Consider the following 10373-nt stretch of genomic DNA (forward strand, 5'->3'; position numbering starts at 1 on the left):
ACTTGAGTGGAGAACCTCCCACAGTGGACCACGGGCACCCACAGGCTCTTCCCAGGGAGGAACAACTCCTGACTGGTTTCTGGGCTCTTGGGGAGACTGGGCACTTGATCACAGGCACCAGGGAAAGCTGATCAGGAGCCGCCCACCAGAACACTGAGACACAAGCACAGTGAGCCCAGTAGCAGGGTCTGCTGGCCTCTCTGGGGGCCCTGATCCTAGCAGGCCCTGGAAACTGGGACTCAGGCCAAGGTGCCCACACCTGCCACACCTGGGTTGAAAGGGCAGTGCCTGTGACCAGGTCACTAGGGACAAAAGCCCAGGAGCTTGGGCTCTGCATAGAACAGCAGGCTGGCTCTAGCAAAGATGGCAGCCTGGGTGACCCTGGAGAAGGAAGCTCTTCAAGTGGCACCTTCACTGTCCACCTTGCCAGGAAAGAGAGAAGCCAAGGCCAGCGTCCACAGATCCAGCCAGACACCAGCCTGGGAGACGGCATCAATTAGGGTTGTTGGTGAAAATGTTTGAGGGAGGGGTTGGGGTGGGCCAGGAGGGCAGTTATGGGCAGGAATGCTGGCCCAGAGGCCCTGCTTCAGAACAGAGCTCCTAACAATCAGGGGAGCGCACGACTCCCCAGATGGCTCTCTCTGAACCCCCCTTCCTGAGCCCATAACAAAATTAGCTTCAAACACTACCTGGCGCAGGCATCTCACAGCTGTGGGTCAGGACCCCCTCCGGCTGCCCCATCTGCACTGGCCCCACCCTCCAGCCTGCTTCCGGAACATGGCACTTGCACTCGGGCTCCTAACTTCTGGACTGACACCCGGATGCCCAGAGGCCGGGTGTGTCTGTATCCAACCTGCCCTGAGGTTTTCAAGCCCCTCTCTCTGCATCAGGGAAAGCTGATCAGGAGCCGCCCACCAGAACACTGAGACACAAGCACAGTGAGCCCAGTAGCAGGGTCTGCTGGCAGAAGTTCCCGGTCAGCTTCCTGCAAATTCCCAGGGCATCAGATATCAATGGACCACCAAGATTGCCAGATATTTGAGAGAAAGCTCTAACATGAAAGGAAAAGGTAGCAAACAGAAGGCACTCAGAGAAGAGAGAGGTCCTATGGGATGCTCTTGTGAGCGTGTGAGCGCACACACAACTTCAAATGAACTTTAATCCTTATCTTCAGGGATTTTATATTTTTTTTAAAAAAAAAAAATTTAGTTGTTGATTTTATTTATTTACATGCGGTGCTGAGAATGGAACCCAGTGCCTCAGTTAGGCCAGGCAGGTGTGCTACCCAACCCCAACCGCTCTCCAGGGGAATTTTAAAAAAGAGAGCAAGAGATTAAGAGAAGGAGGCCATGGAAAGGAGCACCTGCAGAAGAAGAAGGCGTTCTCGGGAATTAAAAATCGGAGAGCAGAAATGAAAAATCTCAGGAGATGAAGTTGAAGAAAATGCAAAAATAGAACAAAAGATAAAAGGTAAGAAAGATGGAGTATGACTTGGGGAGGTGCAGGGAGAGGCGGGGAGAAGGCAGAAAACCAAAGAGCAGGGAGGAAATGATCCAATGAATAATACAGTTCCGCCTCCCAGCCTGAGGAACAGGAGCTTCCGGAATGAAAAGAACCACGAATGGAAAAGAACCCAAGACGGATCAGAAGCACATTGTGAAACCCCAGAGACAGGAATAAGACGAAGACCCTGCATCCTTCCAGACACATAAACAAAAAGACCACGCACCTCGAGGGAGAAGGAATTTGGAATTGCATCACTTTCTCATGGATTTTTAAATATGTCCACAAACACTTGGATAGCACTGCCCCTCTGTGCCTCCCGGGAAGCCGGCCAGCCTTTGTGTCGCCTCAGAGTGAACCGTGCAGTGGAATGGTGGGGGTGGGGGGTTCCAGGCTTGGCGGTTTCTGTGACATTCATCCAGTGCTGCCTGCTCCACAGGGAGAGGAGAGAGAGAGACAGAGACACGCAAAGCATCTCCAGTTGCTCTCCCAGCCCAGGTGACAGGTGCCAGCCAGGTGACCAGGATGCCCTCCAGGTGACCCCATGCAGCGGTTATCTGACTGACCACTGGGGGCCCTGGGTGAGAATTGCCTGGTTAAGCCCAGATTCATTCCTTGCAAGGTGGCCTTGGAAAGGACAGAGGGGACCAACAGGGTGACCTGAAGCTCCAGATCTTCATTCTTGTGTTCTCATGAAAGAAAACTTAAAGTCAGACACGAAAAGTCAAGAGAACTTTATCACGAATGAAGGTAAAGTAAGGCTCAAGCATGAAGCCCCTTCAAGAGGGAATGGAGGACCACAGAGGAAACAGGGCTGCTCCCTCGTTCATCAGGTTGACGTTGGCCTTGAGAGCTGGGGTTCACCTTCTGCACCCTCTGCCAATCAAGTGTTCAGCTTCTCCTTGATGTTGGGCAGGGGAGGTTTTGATCCTCGTTGGTCCTTTCCAGAACCGGAGTCCTCTTGATCATCCTGTCCAGGGAGACTTTGTCTACAAGTCCATCCTGTGTTAATGTGGATATTGGGGTCAGTGGCTGGGCAAAATCTATCTTAGTGCACCTGAGCTACTAAGAAATTTCTCTTTTGAAATATGCTGAGAAACCTGTGGCCATAAATCCTAACTTTACAATGACTCCTACAGACCCTGTTGGGAATAGGCCCCATTGATCCTCTTTTCTTGAGGTGTTTCTTTTTATTTATTTACTTACTTACTTAGTGTGTGTGAGTGTGTGTGTGTGTGTGAGATGCTGGGGATTGAACCCAGGGCACTGGGCACGGAGGCAAGCACTCTACCAACTGAGCTATATCCCCACCCTCTTGACATATTTCTTAATGGGCTCCCTTGGTTTCCACTTGTTCACCTGCAGGTTTGTGAGCCTGTGGTTGTTGTATAGGTTATCCAATTATTCATTTGCCTTAAAAGTAATTTAAAGAAACCTGTGACCTTGCCCACTGCTCATCACTGACTACTACCTACACGTGGGGGTAGAGAGAGAGTGGTGAACCACACCTGTTTGCAGCGGCCCAGGTCCGGAAGTGACACAGTCCGCTTCTGCGGCCCCATTTGGTGGCAAGGGGGCTGGGAAACAGTTTCGCTCTTTGCCCAGGAAAAAGAAGTGAACTTGTAACGTCCATCCAGTCCCCGCCACACATACGACAGCCCACGTAGACCCAGGAGCTTGGGGTGTGATGGCAGAGGCATCTAAGTAGAGTCCTGTGCCGTTTGACAGGGGGACATTGTCTGAGAAATGCACCCCTAGGGGATTGTGTCATTGTGCTAACATCATAGAACCTACTTAGGGGACCACCGGCATCCATGCCATCTGTCATTGACTGAAAAGTCATTCTGCAGCACAGGGGTGTAAGTTTGAAGAGTTATTTAATAGTATTAATAAAACCCACTCGCTGTATTAAGGACTTTACTGGGTCCTTGCCTCACACTACATATAATAAACTCCCAATAGACCAGCAGTTCTTGACCTCCCAGGGGCAGTTTTGTCCCCCAGAAGGCATCTGGCAATGTCTGCAGACAGTTCTGTTGTCACAATGGATGCTGCTGGCACTGGGAATACCCCTCAGCTCCTGCACCTACAGGATGGCTGCTCCCAACCAGGAGCCGCCCCGTTGCCAACATGCACGGCAGCAGGGCTGGGGAAGCCTGTGGCGCACCTGCATTGGAAAGAGAAGAGTCAAATACAGAAGGAAGTTAAGTGAAGTTAAGTTAAGGAAGTTAAGTGTGCCTAGGACCTTAGGTGTGGGGCGAATTTCTTTGGAAAAGCCCCAGAGTGAATGAACAGGACTGCATCGCAGCTGAGAGTCCCCTGTGCCAAGATCACTGCTGTGCATCAGGTTATCCGCGATTATCAGCGAGACCAGCGCACATCCACTGACAGGAGGCATTGCAGCCTCTGATGGGGGAGGAAGGCCTGTGGTTTCCAACAGTGGGGCCGATGTTCTCACCCATCTGTCACAATCCCCCAAAGCCATGAAGACCAAGAAGGAGCCACTACACACCTCCCCAAAGTGGGGACACACAAAGCAACTACAAAATGAGTTTCTGTTACCAAATCACATACCCCGGCGTTCACACACCAATCGCTAACAAGGAGACAGGGCTTCCTGCAGGGAAAACAGGGAGGGCACTGTCCTTCCAACTGCTCTTGGGACATTCTCTATGACGACCACAGATCAGGCCTTGAAGAGAGTTTTAGAACATTCCGAAGACTTCAAGAGAAGTAATTCAGGCAGCAAAGCGATAAAACCCAAAATAACAAAACCAGGACGTAAAACACCCTAACAGCTGTATATTTGTAGAAATTACTTCTCCAGGAAAAACTGCAGTCCATCAAGAACACGGTGATGAAGAAGCCCCTCCATCAGAGCCCGGCCAGCTGTCTGGGCTCAGCTCTACGCGCTCTGGAAGGAAGGGCCTCACCAGAGAGCAGCGGACCCAGCGCAGCAACGGAAGCCCCTCCAAACCTCCTCTGTGGCTTGGGGGAAATCATCTTTGCAGGGAGCCAAGGGACAGCAGGAGGAAGAAAATGTAACCGAAGACGAAGGGCTCAACCTGTTTCTAATAATAAACACAGCAGGGGCTTCCTCTTTTTGCTGGTTGATAAATGGGGTCTGGCATTTCTAAACGAAGGTGAGTTTCGCATTACCAACAGCCTGGGATTCATGGAGGGACATGGAAGCTCCTCTTGGTGTCTGTCATCCCAAATAGCCATCAAGGGCTATGCTGGGCAGAAACAGAGACTGGTGCTTTTCTGTTGGGGGACAAACAGCACTGAGGCAGGATGCCAAGGTCAATTGGGGGAGGGGCCACGGGGAGACAAGGCACATACCCAGGCCAGATCTGCAGGGTGTCTGATCCCCACAGGGAGGTGCCAGGAGTGGTGACTGGAGGGCACTGTTTGGGGACCTGAGACCTGTGTCCACTGAGAGCTCCATGGTCCATCACCTGACAGCAGCTGCAGGTGATTTGAAAAACTGATGTGACTCCATTTTTGAAAACAGCTTCTACCTGTTTCTGCCTGTCCAAGGAAGGGGGAGCGAACTTTGTCCTTGGAAAAACCCAGAGAGCACTCCTAGGCACATCCCCACCCTGCTGAGTTGTTTGTCTGCAAATAACAGGAGAGATCTGCTGCGCCAGGTGTCCCTGACTCAGTCAGGCTAGGTGGGGACCCATAGCAACCCCCTAGCAGCCACCAATCAGCATGAGACAGGGAAATACCTGGGATGCCACATGACCCCCCATTAGTCTGGGTGGTTGACAACATGTTGGGAAACGTACTCCCCTCAAGGATTAAACCAATCAGTTCAAACGAATCCCCCTCTTGTACTAACCAATCACCCCTACCCAACTTGTTCCCGCCAGTGAATGTGCTAATCAGTGTTAAGAGTTGTTGTTTGACTTTCCCGCGGTGTGAAATGATTTGCTGTTTGATGTTGTGACGCACAGAGTATCCCCCAAAACCTATAAATCCTCACTGAACAAAGGGATTCACTCCCTGGGACCCCTACATTGGGAACAGTTGTGAGTCCAGGCTCGAGCTTGCAATAAAGACTCTTGTGTGATTGCATCGGATTCAGCTCCTGGAGGTCTATTGGGGTCCCACGAATCTGGCATCACAACGTCATGTGTCAGGATCAGTATTAGTCAAAGGGGGACTCTGAGACACTGGCAGGATGGGGGCTGGGCCGCATAGCAGGGAGCTGAGAGCTGGCAGCCTGGCAGCAGCAAAGCAGCTCACCCCACACACACTCCTGTTCTCGGCTCACCGGCAGCCTCCACCCCCTGACTTTCCTTCCCCCGGTTTTAAATTTATAGACAAAAATTAGAAAGGTGTCTAGTTGAAGAAAAGAAAAGACCAGCCTGAGACCCCCTCTGTCCTCTCAAACATGTTAATATGACAGAAGAAAGAAATCTGAATACTGAAATCTCAGCCAAGAAAAAGCAGCGTTTTGTGTAGACTTGAAATAACCCTCTCTCCCAAGGAGGGAAACAGGAATTAACCTGCAGCCAGGGTGGGAGCCAGCATCTGGGTCGCAGCCAGGATGCAGGTGCCCAGCCGTGGCTGAGATCCTGAGGTCAGGCCTCCACCATCCACCTGCAGCAGGGGCCAGAAAGGCCCAGCCAGGCCTCCATTGAACAGGGCCAGGGACTTGGGAGAGAGACATGGTATACATACAGTTGGCCTCTATCTGTGGGTTCTGAGTTCCAGGATTCAAGCAAACAGGAATTGAAAATATTTCATTAAAAAATACTGCCTCTATGCTGATATTGAGCTTGGCCAAGACTTTATTTCCTTAACAATACCGTAGAACAACTATCCACACGGCATTTAGACTGCGTCAGGTATTCTAAGTGTTCTAGAGATTTAACATATACAGGAGTGTGTGTGTAGGTGACACGCAAATACTACACCATTTGATGTAGGGACTTGACTATCCATGGATATTGGAATCCTGGGGGTCCTAGAGCCAGTCCACTGTGAATGCCAAGGGACAATTGCACACTGTTTTTGTTTCATATTCAGCAGGAGGGTAGAGACATTAGCTAGCTTTTGCCTGGAAGTGAAGTTCAGGCCTGACTTAAAAATTTGAGAGTAGCTGCTAAAAATAGAAGCAAAATGTAAAGCTTCCATACCCACAGGAGATGCAGACAGAAAGCTCAGCTAATGCAACAGAAGACCCAGAAATAGAGGGAAAATGAAATAAAGAGGAAGAATACTAAATAGAAAGTACAATATGTGACCGATATGAGTCTGGTGGCAATAGCAATAAAGGTAAAGAGCTCAGGTTCTTTTGAAAAGGCAGACCCTTATTGTGTTCTAGTAAAACAGAGTGAAGTTTAATGAGATCTTGTTTTTAAGAGATGCTAGGAAAACGGAAGAAAGACTAGAAGTAAAAATACAGAAAAAGAATTTACCAAATACAAACTGAAAGAATGCATGCATAAGGCTGGGGATATAACTCAGTTGGTCGAGTGCTTGCCTCACATGCACAAAGCCCTGCGGTCAGTCCCCAGCACTACAAAAAAAGCATGCGTAGCAAGAGAACATAGACCTCAAGGCAAAATTATTCAAAGATACCGACAGGCGTAGTGGCACAGGCCTGAAATCCCAGTAACTCCGGAGGATGAGGCAGGAGGATCACAAGTTAAAAGCCAGCCTCAGCAACTTAGCAAGACACTGTCTCAAAAAATAAAAAGGGCTGGGGATATGACTCAGAGGTAGAGTTCCCAGGTTCAATCCCCAGGACCAAAAAATAAAAGAGAGAGGGGGAGAGAGAGATAAGGGGAAAGTGCTGGAGAATCAAATTGGCCAAATTATATTGTTCTATTGTGTACACGTACGGTTATGTACACGTACGGTTAATAGGTAACAACAAATCTCAACAATGCACCAATAAAAAATGTGGAGAAACAGAGAAATGTTTCATATTGGAAAAATAAATAATCCAATAAGAGAATTTTCTTTTAAAATTTCTGGTCAAAATTGGCTCAAGGAAACAGATAAGTTCATACAAGAAGTACAAACAGTGGTCAGCAAGATGCCAGCTCCCGGTGGCTTACAGTCAGTCCTAGTCATGATGCAGGAATGGCTAAGCTTTGCCCTCAGCAAACACTCCCAGTACGTACAAAAAGGCAAAAGCGGCCCACCCGGTTTTAAGCGGCTAGCAGGACACTGAAGCAAAACTGGGCAAGATCCTCCAGAGGAAACAAGTCCCCTTGTGTAGAGCGTGGATTAAAAATCTAAATAAGGGGCTGGGGTGGGGCTCAGTGGTAGAGCACTTGCCTTAATCCTGACCGCCTTCTGTCTCTGCTCTCACAGCCTCACAGGGCCTCCTCTTTAGGTCAATAATAGTTCAAAAGATTAGTAAAATGATTGATGTTGTTAACCTCAGATTAAAGAAGGAAAACAACATAATCTCAACTGTAGTCGATGCAGCTCAACACCACTCAGTAAAACTTCGCTCTTGTATAGAAATTTTCTTAACATGATCAAGGTGTCTGTCAAAAGCTTCAGCAGACCTCATACTCCCTGTCAAGATCCTAAACCATTTGGTGCTGGACATGGTGGCACACGCCTATAATCCCAGCGGCTAAGGACACTGAGGCAAGAGGATCACAGGTTCAAAGTCAGCCTCAGCAATTTAGCCAGGCTGTAAGCAACCAACCTAGTGAGACCCTGTCTCAAAATAAAAAATAAAAAGGGCGGGGGATGTGGTTAAGTGCCCCTGGATTTAGTCGCTGGTACTAAAAAAAAAAAAAAAAAGAAAGAAAGAAAGAAAGAAAAGAAAAGAAAATTGGGCAGGGAGAGTGACTTTTAGTTTTTTCTTTGAAGCTCGAAATTTTTAGAGATCAGTATATTTATATGCTATTTGAAGCATTTTAAAATCACCCAGAAAACAGAATGCAAACGTCCCAAATGACAATGCGTTAAAATCTAGGTGGTAAAAACAGGTTTCTATTTCGGCTTTCCTGGAAATTCTTAAATTTCCAACTAAAGAAAACAAATTTTCATTTTCCATTACGGTATCGAATCAGCACTTTCTTCCAGCTCTGCACGGGGATTGAAGAAGAGAGACCTGATCGTGCCTTCCTCTGTCGCCTGGGCCTGTGATGCTAGTTACCAAGACAGTTAATCCTGTGGCTGAAGAAAGTTTGCTGGGGGAGGCGACAGTCAACAGACTCCTCAGGAGGAACAAGAAGAAGGAGAGAGTAGAAGACAGATCCCCGTGCGCCCAACTAGCACGCACTGGAGCTGGACTGCAGGGGTTTGGACTCCAGACGGAGAGCCCTGGGTTTTGACTTGAGGACAGCGGAGAACCACAGTCTCAGGCAAAATGTGTCTGAAATTTACAGTATGTCCACTGGTTCCATATTTGCAGAGAAGACATTGAAGGGACCGAGAGATGAGGCTGAGATACCTCAGGAGACTTTGCAAACTGCAGGTGAGAGATGAGCAGACCTGATGACACAGGCCATGTTTGGAAGGTAGAACTGGCAGGATGCCATAGATCTGGAACCTGTGGGACCAGGAGGCTTCCCTGATGCTTCCTAATTTCTGGCCTGGATGCTGGTTAAAGAGGCAGACAGGCTGGGATGGGTGCTGAGGAAGAGGTGAGAGTCAGGGCCTGGGACACCACAGAGGTCAGTGCCTAAGAGGTGACACTGGAGGGACCTCCTCTTTACCTGGGGAGCCTAGCAAGTAGGTGCTCTAGGTGAGGGGGGAACTAACGGGGGATTTACTGTCGGAAACCTCTGCCTGAGCCCTGAAATCTTGGGCAGGCCAGACGCAGTGCACCCTGGGCAGGCCACTTGGCGCCGTGGATACACTGCTTCTGCAAACAGAGGCTCATCATTCCCACGCTCTGGGTGTGGGAGGATTAAGGGAATAACACAGACCACTACTTGGCCCAGAGCCTGGCCCTGAAGGAACATGGGGACTCTGCCTCTCGGCCTCCATTTCCATCAGCTGGTGCCCAGAACCCATCTCCATCAGCCTAGTCTGCTTCTTCCTGCAGTTCTGTCCCCTTGGCTCACCGAGAGAAAGAAAAGGAAGGCATTCACCCTCTGGCTTCATCCTGCTCCCCTTCTTCTGCCCCGAGCCCTGGATTAGCTGTATAGTCCCCATCTATGCCTACACAATCTCTGTCCCTGCCCAGAGCAGAGGGTCTGGGCTGGTCCTGCTCTACCATCTGCGAAACTTCAGAAGGGTGGGGGTGCTCCTGGTGCCTCTGGGGAGCATCACTGACACCCACAGGGACTGTCACAGCTGGTCAGTTGTGCTGCAGGATTGCAGTGTGAGCACTCTGGGAAGGACAGTAGGCCTGGGTGCCAGCCCATCCCCACCAGTCCTGGGACTCCCAGGGACAAAGGAGGAACCTCCGGGGCCTCAGTGTTTTCACGTACTAAATGGAGTTAACACCATGGAGGGGTGCTCTGGGGAGTTCACGGGAAACGGTGTAGATGGCACGTTTCTAGAGGGCTAAGAAAGGATGATTACAGCCCAGGAGAAGAGAGGACAGGGTTCCTTCCCATGAGGACTGGAAGACTGAGCCGGCAGAGAAGACCAAAAGGACAGTCTTACATGGGGACCAGGGCATGGTCCCAGAGCTGAGGGCTGCACACAACTGAAAATGACCAAGTTAGATTACCAAAAGGACAGAGGACAAAACTGGATGAGGGGAACGGCCACAAAACCCTCTGCAGCTAATGAGAGCTAATGAGGCCAGGAACGGTGTCTGGGGATCGCAGCAGGGGCTTGGGCATGATGACCTCGGCGGAGGAAGGGATGGTGGAGCCCTTAAAAGTCAAGCCAGGGCCTGATTCCAAAAGCAGGAGGGGCCGTTCCGGGAATTTGAG

Source organism: Callospermophilus lateralis, chromosome 2 (genome assembly GCF_048772815.1).
Source record: "Callospermophilus lateralis isolate mCalLat2 chromosome 2, mCalLat2.hap1, whole genome shotgun sequence".
Taxonomy (NCBI): Eukaryota; Metazoa; Chordata; class Mammalia; order Rodentia; family Sciuridae; genus Callospermophilus; species Callospermophilus lateralis.